This window comes from Lytechinus variegatus, chromosome 13, assembly GCF_018143015.1.
Source record: "Lytechinus variegatus isolate NC3 chromosome 13, Lvar_3.0, whole genome shotgun sequence".
NCBI lineage: Eukaryota > Metazoa > Echinodermata > Echinoidea > Temnopleuroida > Toxopneustidae > Lytechinus > Lytechinus variegatus.
Window position 1 is genome coordinate 26493587 of NC_054752.1, and position 12843 is coordinate 26506429.

Consider the following 12843-nt stretch of genomic DNA (forward strand, 5'->3'; position numbering starts at 1 on the left):
CCACATCTCGTGATGGCAAGGTATTTACATGTCTGCGTATGAGGGTAAGTATGATTTAAAGGGGAACTTTACCCTGAAGGAAAGTTTGTTGTGAAAAAAGCAGAAAAAATAATTTTAAAAAATAATGTTGAAGGTTTGAGGAAAATCCGTTGAAATTAAGAAAGTTATTAGAACTCTAAGTTTCGGATTTGTGACGTCATAAACGAGCAACTGCAATTTAAAATGCAAGAATTTCATTTTTTTATGGTTCCCGAAGACTTATTTTTGTTTTCTTTTCGGGGTGTGAAATGATCGGTCTATTACATATGCAAAAGGTATATATTCAATTTTCTGAGGAAATTACATTTCATTGATTTTTTTACCATTCGCTATTAGGAATGTTGCTCACATATGACGTCACGAATCAAATAATTAAAATTCTAATAACTTGTTTATTCTTTGATGGATTTTTCTCAAACTTTCGTCAATATTTTTTTCTGCTATTTTTACAATAAACCTTTTGTCAGGGTGAACTTCTCCTTTAAGTAACTATGTGCTTTTAGATTAATATTAATTACATTTTCACGATATAATGAAAAAAATAACTTTTCGGAAGCATTTGTCATATTTAAGCTAAGCACGCACTGGGGGAAACAGACGGGCTATGCATCGAAGTAAACAGCTGTAGGCATAGGGGCTGTTGATAATAAGAGGTTATTTTTAGAGCTATTTGCTGATAGGTCCATCTGGAAAAGATGATGTACATTTTTCTCATTCATGGCGCCTTCCAATGTACGATGCATTGGGCCCCCAGTACACTCTAAAACGTTTTACCCAACATGCACAACGCTGAGAGAGAATATACATGTTTATGGAATAAAATAACAAAATATCGCGTAAAAAGGTTATTTGATTAATCGCGAGAGGGCGCTAAATTGGTTAATGGCAAGATTCAAATTCAAACGAAAATCAATCAATGAAAATAATTGGTTTGCTTGTAATGTTCGAATCGCGAATCGATGTAAATTCTCATATTATTTAATCTTTGTCAAGACTGTATTTATTGTGTTGGTCGTTAGATGACAATCATGTATGAACGGCTCTTCACTTCCTTAACCAGGGGACGCGGAAGCGGGGTTTCGGGGGTAGGGGGGGGGGGGGGACTTCAGCCGTCAGGTGATACAAAAACGTAAAAATGACCATTATGATTGTGAATTTTTTGCATGGTCAGCCCCCCCCCCCCCACACACACTTTGAAATCCGTTCTGCGGCCCCTGTTAACTGTAGCATTCCTATTCATATTTGTGTGTGTTTTAATCGTCAGTTTAAAAATAGGTAGCTCTGATCACTCTTCATATTGGTCCTGATGAGAGCAAGGATCCATAATGACGGACAAATCAGTGCACGCCTTCTCACTCTAGTGTGATACATTCATTGTGACGTCATACACGTGGATGATGCAACGCAGAAATAGAGGGACAAAAATCGATGAAACCTCTCGGAAAATCGAAAAACTAATATGTCAGAATTATCGATCTGTGTGTTGCAAGGCCGGGAACATGGTCTGCACTGGATGGTAAGGTGAGATGATCAAGTGTAGACGAATAGAAGTATGATTGATGGCTTCTAATAGGAGAGGAAATGTTTCAGGCGAATACAGGGCCATTTCAAAATGGCCTTCAGAATGAACTGCTTGCTTCCGATGAGAAAATGATTATGATTATGGTTATTTTCCTTGAGCGGGGGGGGGGGGGTGCTTTTCAGTATCAAGAATTATAATTTGACATTGTTGCTTTATGTTTGACCATGGTCTGACAGAACTTTTGCGTATTATTATGCTCAACTTATTATATTATAGATGCGTTGCAGAAAATGTGACGCCTCGCAAATATGAATTTGGTTTGAAACAGACAAAACAGTTGAAGAGAGAATGCTACAAGGGGGGAATCCAACAAACAATTGAACATTATTACATGTATTACCTCACCAGTCCTAATCCAAAGCCGTGACTTGTTCATTCTTAAGTCGGATTTCCGCCGATTTGTATAGAATAAAAAGTAATATGTGGGCATCGACGTTTTTGGTCCCCGTTTAGACTTGGTAGAAAGAGTTTTCATACAATCAAAATAAATCTACAAAAAAATTATTCATATCATGATTATGATGGAATACAGAAAAATATTATGCGTGGCATAGTTATTGTTCATCTTATTTTTAATCTTGAATGCCATCCGTGTTGTGCAAAGATCTGTAAACATTTCCCCCCAATCATCCATAATTCTATTGGTTTTATATCCAAGTCTGATTCATTGATTAATGTTGTTTACTTAATAAGTTTGTGTTCCAGCCACGCTAAAACCCAACAATAAGTCGACTGGGAAGGTTGTTTGTAAATAGGAAAAATAGTGATTTGTTCTTCAATATGAAAGGTTAGCCTATTTGTAAAAAACAAAATACAAGAGTCTATTTGACACAAGTTTTTGAAGACTGCTTGGAAGTTTCATTCAATTTGCATATGGTGCACTCTCATGCTTACAAGAGTGAACCTTGAACTTCAAACATTGTTTTTTTTCTTTTCTATGAAGCTGTCGCTTATAGTATCTTCTACATTGAATCAAGTACTCTTGTAGGCTATTGTTGATTAATTTTGACAAGTTATATGTCATTTTAAACTATAAAATGTGCTTGTTCAAACTCAATAAAAATATATAAAACAATTTTGGGCGGCTTATTGTTGTTTTGGGGTGGCTGGTTGCCTATTCAATTCAGCTTGTGTTCAGTAGCCTAACATGGCTACACTCTCCTATTAAGTGGCGACACTATAGGCAGCTAGGGGCGACAACCCAAATGAGTGTGTTTTTTTTAAGAAATGGGGAAACGGTATGAAGGGGTGGAGGATAGAAAGTGGAAGAGAGAAGAAGGGGGATTGTAAATAGATAAGGGTGTAGTATCCTGACCCCTATCAAGTTACCCTGACGCCGTCCAAACGCATTTTCATTCCCATTAAAAACTTCAGACTTCGTCCTCACCGTATCATTTTCCATTTCTTTGGTTTGAGCATGGACCTACTAACACACCATTTCTTTGGTTTGAGAAAGATAGGTGGTGGGGAGGGAGGGTGGCGTCTGACGAGACGAAATTCATTCTCAATTCTGCTACCAAAAGTGACTTTCATTGTCAAGGCAATGGCGAACGCCCCTTGAACAGAAAGCACCAGAGCGTGCGTACAGGTCTGTGTAATCAGGACTAATTGCAGCAGCGCGGGGGAACGCACACACGCTCCGAGGGATTTTTATCGTTTTTGCAGTCGCGCGCGAGTGGGTTGCATCAAAATGAGGACTGCACGCAGCGAAACTTCCCGTGCATCGTAATCACTATTGTCGCCGACTTCCACAGCTCCCGAACGGTGGTATATACTATTTTGCCATTCCCCATTGCACTGCAATGATAATAATAACAACTGTATCTCATGTTTGCTTGCGATCACGGAGATTGGGTATATAATATTTCCCACACGTATGCTACCTGCAAGTTCGGATTTAATTTCAGGAGACCGAAAGGCCAAGGGATAACTTGAAACCTGTTTTGATGTTTTTGCATGGATGTTCTCTGTCTATTCTTACACTGGAAATTGGGATCATTTATCAGGAAATACACACCTAGATGTTTTGAAGTCTTCGTATCTGACTCAGTTCAAGCAGCTAGGAACATTTAGGATACCGCCTTTCTGTTAATTGCGTCGGGATAAAATCTCATATTTAGGTAAGATTGTGTATTTTAAGCCTGATCTGTTGTTTATGGATGTTTGATTTCTGTTCATGAGTACAAAATAGAGCTAATTCCCCGGTACTAAATATTTGGTTAACTGAGAAACAGAACGGTTAATACTAGGATTGTATACCGGTATAGAGTGACACTGGGAGCCGGAGAGGGGATACCAGAGGCGGAGCAAAGTGGTTGTGTTTGTGTGAGAGTGAAAAAGAGAGAGAGAGAAAGAGAGAGGGGGAGGGATGGTGAAAGGGAAGGGGGTGTATAGTTATGGGGAAAGGGAGTGAGAAAGTTTATTACCATGATAATTCCATGGTTTGGTTTATTCGCTGCCATAGCCATGGCTATCAATGTATTACATGCATTAGTGTTACAAAAGATAATGAAACAATATGCCTAAAAAAACTGGGAAATCTATTACCAAGATCATGTATTTTGTTGCATTAGGATGTCTCGCTATTGGACTTAAAATCGGTAGACCTACATGTATATTGCAGGATGTCTGTCTGTTTGTTTGTCGTACCTGCATGGCCTGCATGTTGATTATGACAGTACCCAAACCAATCATGATTTCATATCGGCCGTTATTAGTTTTTCCAGTTTGGTATTATATTAAATCTTATGTCAATATCCCTCATTTTTTCTGAATAGATACAGCAATGATAGTACATAACTGTCATATGCAGTACAATACAGCGGTAATATGCTTCAGTGAACTTTAATTTCGTACCGCCCCCGGATCAGTCTGTTCAATGCAACCGTATTTAGACAGAGCCGTATTTAGACAGCTTTCAAGCACTATATCTACCTCTTTTTGTCCCATTTTTATCGGTTCAAGATATACGGGTATTTTGTAAATGGTGGGTTCAAGATCTTGCAATAAGCTGTGCACACATTTCTCTACGTATGCATAAAGGGAGACTAAAACATGTCTGAAACTTAAAGGAAAGAGCACATCGCGAAACTGCATGTATACGAGATTTTGAGGGGAAAAAATAGTTGCATTTGCACCATATTATTAAAAAAAGAGAAAAGTATAAAAATTAAAATTGGGATTGTTTACACGACATTGACCATTGGCATGATTGGCATATGGCATGCCAATGATCATTGTCTTTCTGGACGATTTCTGCTTTATTTTGTTTGGTTTTGTTTTGTGGATGCTCTCTTAATTCTTTTCATCAAGAGATATATCGTTTTAAAGGTAAATGCTAGTTTTGGTAACGATATCAAAATGAGTTCGTACAGAATCCAATGAAATGACCACTAAAGTGTCTGTTTGTATAAATAAAACGCATGTGCCAAAGGATTCTGGAAGAAATTGTGTAATTGCTGAGAAATCAGCAAATAAGCACGGGATTCGGGTAGGGCGTCGGGCCCGACGCCCTTAGCAATAATTATACATTGTCCCACGTGCGCTTATCTGTGTTGGGGATCTTCGATGTGAACATTTTTCAGCGTAGATTTCAAGATTTCACAAAGTTCAGTTAATTTAACTGTACCATATCTAGATCCTCGATGATATACTGACAATTAAGCCTTGTTTTACAGACTTTCTCATGAAATCAGTGTTTACTGCAACTACTGGAATTTCTCTTTAACCTTTAATTTGCCTTATTAGCGTGGTTGGTATCTGTTGTATACATAAACCTTGCATTCTGCGTTGGCTTCAAATTAAATCTATAGGTCCTAAACTTTCAAGGATACCATACTATCCCATCATTCATCACTCTCTTTGATTTTTGTTCTAGCTCTACCGTACTGTTTTTTCTCTTCTAATTGGCCACCGCGTCAATCAACGTAATCTAATAGAGCGCGCAGATCAAGCGCTTCCGGTATATCATGGAGATCATGGATATCATGTGGCCTTTACCTAGGTCGGGACCTATAGGCCTATATGTACAAAAAAGTAAATATAATTGAAACCCCTACCTGGTGTCTTATGGATAAGGATATCGTGGTAAGGGAACGTTGACCCTCTGGGAGGGGGTGTTCGGGGCCTGCATTCAGAAACTTTTCACCACAGCTGCTGAAGCGGTATGAGTACCGATCAGAACCGTTTGAAAATTATCTCTCATTAAACTGAACGATAAGACATATTGTCTAGCGAAGATTGGCTGGTATGTTTTTTTCATGTTTCTCCTTATTTGGGGAATTCACCGTCTGGTGTTTTGGAGATGAAGTCGTCACTCCTTTAATGATGATATAGGGCCTATAATTAAAATGACGATTTATCATTTATGGATTAGAGTTATTAGTATTTAAGACTAAAACCATTTAGAATGGTTTGGTTTATTTATAACATGAATGAAGGGGAGGGTGGGGCACTTTACTCCTCTCCCTTCAATCCATATTTTCCTACCCAGGAGGCCTAGAACATTTTCCCTTTATAATTTTGTCTTCCCTTTTATTTTGACGTTTCTCTTTACATAAAGCAACGAAATTATGAAATGACATTTAGGGAGGAGGGGGGGGGGGCGAATCGGCGGTGCTACATGTACACTCCCAATATTAGCCTATAATAATCAATGTTTGCCAATTTCATTTGGAGACAGGAGTGGCATTGAAAAGCATGGCAAACACTGGTCATCGATTCATGTCCTAGTTTTGTTTCTAATTTTGTCCACGGAAATGGAGACATTCATTCTGGCCCTGGAGAATTGTAGAAGTAGAACAAATAATAATGATTTTCACTCGTGAACTGGTTTCACCATGAATGCATAGGCCACTAGTAATTAGGCCTACTAGTAATTACCAATTCTTGTAGTATCCGTGGTTTTCGCTTTCTGCGTATGCCTGTTAATTTCTCAGTATACGAGGGGACATAATTGACTCCATTTGCTGATTTATAGGTATCCTATGTTGAATCCTTCCGGATGTTCACCATTTAGCTTTCCTTGGCACCTCGATTGCTATTACCATCATCATCATCATCAACATCATCATCCTCATCAGCATCATCATTTCCACCACCACCGTCATCATCTTCATCTGCACCACCACCACCACCACCACCACCAATACCACCACCAACATCATCATCATCATCATCATCATCATCATCATCATGGTCATCATCATCATCACCATGGTCATCATCATCATCAATATCATCATCATCACCCTCATCATCATCATCACTATCATCACCATCATCACCATCATTACCATCATCACCATCATCATCATCATAATCATCATCATCATAAACATCATCATCATCATTATCACCACTATCATCATTGTCATCATCATCATCATCGACTGTTTATAAAGAAAGTAGAGTCTTGATTAACGTCATTACGAGTCTCGTTTAATCTATACATTTACATGTATCACGCCATGAAATGGTTGATACTTAATATTTGGGTAATGTCTTAGGGGATAATCTACAATTCCAAGGAGAAGAACGGGATTGATTATATCATGGACCTACATGTATTCGTAATAGGTCCATATTTACCCCGACTGGTAATACGAAATCATTTATCTGCATCTTAAACGTCATCTTTCTCTTGATCTACCCCTTAAAATGTATCATTGACCTAAATATTGACAGAAAGTCTTTCATGTTCTTCTAACGAGTGTTTTTGTAAGTCATTCCACCTCGAGCTACGGAAGCCAGGAAGGATCATAAACGATCTGAACACAGAGGATCCATTCTCACGATCATCAGACCGCCCTTCGTAGTATTTTATTGAAACACGTTGCCTTGTGGAAGCTGCCTGGGGGGGGGGGGGTTCAAGGGCATTGTGAGGATAAGGTGAACCGGGAGGAGGGTAGGGCACTCTCTCTCTGTCAGTTTGTACGTCTCGCCATCCGCCCCCTCTCTCTCTTATCTCGATCTACATGTCTATCTTATAGCCCAAACCTATTTTAGGCCAAGTAAAAAAAGAAAGTAGTTGATCGTCCGGGTTTTTTGAGAGCGGTGATGAGGGAGGTCCTTACTATTTGCTATCTTACTATTTTTTTTAAAAACAAGGAGGCATTTTCTCGGCCCATTTTTGACAATTAGTGATGAGGGAGGTCCTTACTATTTACAATTTTTTTGCTATTTTTTATTCAAATGGTTGTCAGGCCATGTCAAGCTCGAAATATGTGATCGATGCATGCTCAATATTAATAATAAATGAATAGAAATGTATATATATATATATATATATATATATATATATATATACAATTGATTAGAAAATCTATGGAAAATGTATTATGCAATAAAAATCTATCGATGTATTTATACTGATGTATACCGGTACTGTATTGTAAAACAAAACGTTCATGTCAAGTAAATGATTTAAACATTCTATATTAATATATATATATTGTAAAGGTAAAAAATGCATGGGGGTGGTGTCATTTTTATTACCATGGAGCCATGTTTAGTTTTCCAGAGCCAATCTCTTTTTTAATAGTTCTGGGCATGGTTTCGCATAGCAGTTTTCCAGCTACTTGTAAATTCATTAACATGTTGTTTTATACTGTTCAATTTTTATTCATTTTTTAATTGATAGCAAATGTTAAATGATGATTGAATTAATTGATAATTGTTCACATAATATTTATTATTTCATGTTTGTAACTGTGTTAGATATATTTACTTACTAATTTTTACAATTTTCCATCAAATTGAATAGCTCAAGGAAGAATAAAGATTATCAAATTTGAACAGAATTGGCACTTCTTGGAATCCCATTAATTATTTTCAATCTTGATAAAGAATAACCAAGTTGAAATAATTTTTTTTTAATATTCAATGCACTGCCTGCTGACGTTAGAAAACTCAATTGATTTCACAAATTCACATGTTGCGCCAGCACAGTCAATAACAATAACATCCCAGCACACAAGTCATGCATTACCCAACAGAGTCACAACAAGCACAGTCAATCACCGTTACACACATCGAAGTACAGGTGCTATCACTCACCAAAAAACCCGCCGAAATACAAATTTACATCATCAAAATTGATTTTTCTGCGCCATATTTCCAAAGCAGGCGACAGATTAGTTCAGATTCAGGAAGCGGGGTCCCCGAAAATGCACTAAAAATGAAGAAATCTGTGATCTTCCCCGGATCTTCCCCGAGTTTGCAAACTTTATTTTCTTGCTAATTTATGATGGTATCTTCAAATTTCCAATAGAAAACCAAATCAGAATTTTTTTCTTTCCTGCAGTTACGGCAATATCGGACTTTGCTTGTTTTTGAAGTTGCGAGAGAGATCCAAACCACATGAGAGCAAATCGCTCGCCAATTTTGTGATTTTTTTCGCTATTCAGCAGCCATAAAAATAGTAAATATCAAGAAAATTGATGCTGCAATGAAAAAGGGAACATCAAAAAAGGAACATCCCGATTTTTTTTTTTTTTTTTTTTTTAGCCAATTTTTGAAAATAGTAAATATCAAAAATTTCCATGCGGCGGCCAAAATAGATGCGCGCGAGGACGATCAACTACTTTCTTTTTTTACTTGGCCTTAGTGACTTGAAAGTTGAAATATTCAACCCTTCTGCATGTTATATGTAAGGGCAGTAAATTCTTACTGTTTCAATATTTGGGGGCCAAGGCGTGAGCCCCAAAGTGAAGGGGGGGGGGGACATGAACTCTTCATTTATTAATGAGAAAAAAATGCCAATAAAATTAAACTCCATGTATTTGGAATCTCTAACAAGAAAGTCCTCGAGTTTCATTTTATCTTGAAGAGAGGTGCGGGGGGGGGGGGTGTTGGATCGCGGGAACTGAAAATGAATGCCACCAGGGAATCGGTAATTTTACCATGATGATCATTTTAATAGACATCGAGTCTTCGAGACTGGCCCTGTAATGAAGGATGATATCCTGGAATACTATTGGGACCATGAGTCGGGCGAAATTCACTTGAAATTATAAAATGTATTAAATTAAGAATCATAGGTAATATGAGCCCTCTTAAGCTTGTTTTAATTATCTCGTGTTTGTATTCTTACTGAAAGAAATAACCCGTCATGACCTTTTATCTGTGATCACCATGTGAGATGGAGGTAACTAAAACAAGAAAGAAAGATGGTGTCAGTGTGGTAGCTTGTATTAGCACGAACGGAATCGAACCCTAAATTGTCCAGTCCGAAACGGACGTTTTATTCATTAGGTCACGCTGCTTTCTAAGACAAAATTCAAATAATTCACGAATTTACGGAGGATTCGATGTTTTATTAGATAGTGACAATTCTGGATATTTTTATTTAAATTATTAAGCAATTGTTATTCTTAAAATGATAAACAGAAGAATAAGGCGTAGTTGTTGAAAGGTAGATGTGTGTTCGCACAGACGATTACTTGAAATAAATATCAACCAATTCATATTTGTAAATGAAGTACATTTGATAAAACATAAACCTTTTTTGTGGGAAAGGTCGGGAACATAATTATGACTACTGATCATTCTCATTATCAAAATTCAAATGACACCAGTTCGTGTGTTCAACTAGTCTTTCAAGAAACTTTTGTCAGGTCTCTTTTTTGAAGACGAATTACGCAATAATGTCGTTAAGGCACAGTGCAGGCAATTCACGGAGATAATGGGGTGGGTTTGTCGTACCCAAGGGATGTGTTTTACCCCCGCTTTCCCCTAAAATCGTATGACAAACCAAGGCACAAATTTGACTTGCAAAACACACGCCGCTTCATAAATATCTGTCTGCTTTCTGAAGAGGGCCCTCTCAGTCCAACCCTTCTGTCTCGCCGTCATCATTGGTAATCCATCCTCGATCTTGTGTCTTCATCTTCCTCTCTCCACCACGAAGGACAGAGACCATACTTCCTCCGCTCTCTTACGAATCTGATGTACTTCAAAGATCAGAAGCCTTGCAGACAGATCGATGAACCTAATAATGAAAATGTATGAACTTCTTCCCGCCAAAATGCTCGTCAAAAGTAGATAATGTTCCCTTACGATCCTCAGAGTGTCTCGCCTCCAACATTGCTCCTTCTATTTAAACATTACCATCATCACTTGGTTTTAAGAGGATCTTAGGAATGAAGTCACACTCAAACTTTGACTGAATGTTGTAGTTAATGTTAAGTGTTTCATTACAAATGGCGCCGCTACAATTTGTATTAATGGGAATATTGTATATATACTAAACAAGAACGATTATCATTTTTCAACTTTGTCCTAAAGTTTAATATTAAACGAAAATTTTCCCCCATCGATAGTTATTATCTATAATTAATAAGAATGATCAGACGGGGGCCTAGAAATCTCAGAAAATTGTTCAGGTTGATTACGGGGAAACGATGGGGCACTATTTTCAACTCATTATAGTTTTCCCATCTTCTCCAAGAAGCCTATATTTAGTTTTTCTCACCGTATCAGCGCATGAACCAGAAAAATAACATTCATACCCCCAGTACAAAACATGCAAAAACAACGCCTGTAAACATGAAAATGCATTCCACCGAAAAAGTACGTACCTCCAATGGTAGGCAAAAACGCAAAAAAAACCACAAAAATACCATGACCACGAAGGGATTCGAACCCCCAATCTTCCGATCCGAAGTCGGACGCCTTCTCCATTAGGCCACGCGGCCATTGATCAAATTATGTTAGTCCGAGAAATTTTAATGTGTACTTGAAATCATTGTATATGCTTTGAACTGGCTCGTCATGTGGCCTGTTAACAATTTGAAACGCAGGCCAAACTCAAAAGACAAAACGAAGAAATAAGAAACTAGCAGGAAATGGATATTAAGGAATGCCATTTATTGAGAAGATAAACGGAATGCAAAGCGCAAATTAAATTGCGTGAAGATTGCAAAAAAATGTATGGCACGACCACGAAGGGACTCGAACCCTCAATCTTCCGATTCGAAGTCGGACGCCTTATCCATTAGGCCACGCGGCCACTTACTGGCTTGATTCGTTTTGTCAGCAGCATTCTGATTTTGCTTCATTATTGTATGCACAATGATTACATTGAACGTGCAGATATCTAGAAGAAAACGAACAATGAACAAATAAAATGTAAACAAGCTACAAAAGCATAAATATCAACAACAATTTAACAGAAATCGATCGTACAAACGGGAATATCGAATGCTTGTACAATAAAAATAAAGAAAATAATGATTTGAATAAAATATCACGACCACGAAGGGACTCGAACCCTCAATCTTCCGATTCGAAGTCGGACGCCTTATCCATTAGGCCACGCGGCCACTTGCAGAGTATGTCGTACAAATGAAAATGTTTTTAATGATTGTTTAGGCATCGATTTTATTCAATATCAGCTCGCTGAACTTGTAATTGTAATTCTGATCCAAGCTGTCTATACATTTTAAAAGTAATTTTGTTCTCGGTTTTGGTCACAGGTTTTTTAAAACCTTATACATTCGGTGGTCCTCTTAACACAATTGTGATAATACAATTGTGTATGATTTGTCTTCCATCATGTCCATTTTGCCTTTTTATTAAATGTAAGCTTTAGGAATTTGTATTGTAATTTACATTTTTAGTTATTATTATATTTGCTATTTCCTGTCGGAAACAGTTTGTTTTAATATTACTTCCGAAGGCCAAGGCTGATAACCTCGCCTGAAGAAGTGTTCTTTATCTTTTTCAAACAGGGTGTGTTTTGACACCTTTCTTATTGAGGGTGTAAGATGACACCCAAAGCTGCTGCCAGTGTTGCGTTTTAGGGTGCAAACTCGAACCATTTTAGGGTGTACACCATACAATACGTTGTCTTGCTGGATTAAGATTTTTAGTTAGATTTTATTTTGATTTATTAATTATGACTCATATCATTTATGACAGACAAGTTAAGATATATGTAGACACATATGCGACTGCTGTTGCTATTTTTTTCTTGACTACTTTTTTCCTTGTCTGTGATGCGCTACTTGCTTTAAATTTTACACATTCAACGGAGCTGTACTCTTTATTCAAAATTACCACAGTACAGCTGAAATTATTCAGCTTGTTCTGTTATTTGTGTTATTGCTTTCACACATTGGTTTAGATGAGGTCAGTTTTCAAATCGACCTTCGGTCAACCGTGAACTATTCTACACCTCTCTGAAATGTAAATTTGCGTTTCGTGATACTTACCATGCTTAC

At 37.5% G+C, this 12843-nt stretch overlaps 1 protein-coding gene and 3 non-coding genes across 4 annotated transcripts in view; 1 reads left to right on the forward strand and 3 right to left on the reverse strand.

Moving 5' to 3' along the window:
• Nucleotides 1-3301: 3301 nt before the first annotated feature.
• LOC121426622 (integrin beta-1-A-like) overlaps nt 3302-12843 on the forward strand; it is a 100332-nt gene continuing 90790 nt past the window's right edge. The window contains exon 1 of the mRNA XM_041622981.1: nt 3302-3741. The gene's annotated coding sequence lies outside the window, so the exon portion shown is untranslated. The remainder of the gene's footprint in view (nt 3742-12843) is intronic.
• Nucleotides 11244-11316, reverse strand: TRNAR-UCG. Its single transcript has one exon. It is a non-coding gene; the product is annotated as a tRNA-Arg (tRNA).
• On the reverse strand, nt 11558-11630 carry TRNAR-UCG. Its single transcript has one exon. It is a non-coding gene; the product is annotated as a tRNA-Arg (tRNA).
• On the reverse strand, nt 11871-11943 carry TRNAR-UCG. The gene has a single exon. It is a non-coding gene; the product is annotated as a tRNA-Arg (tRNA).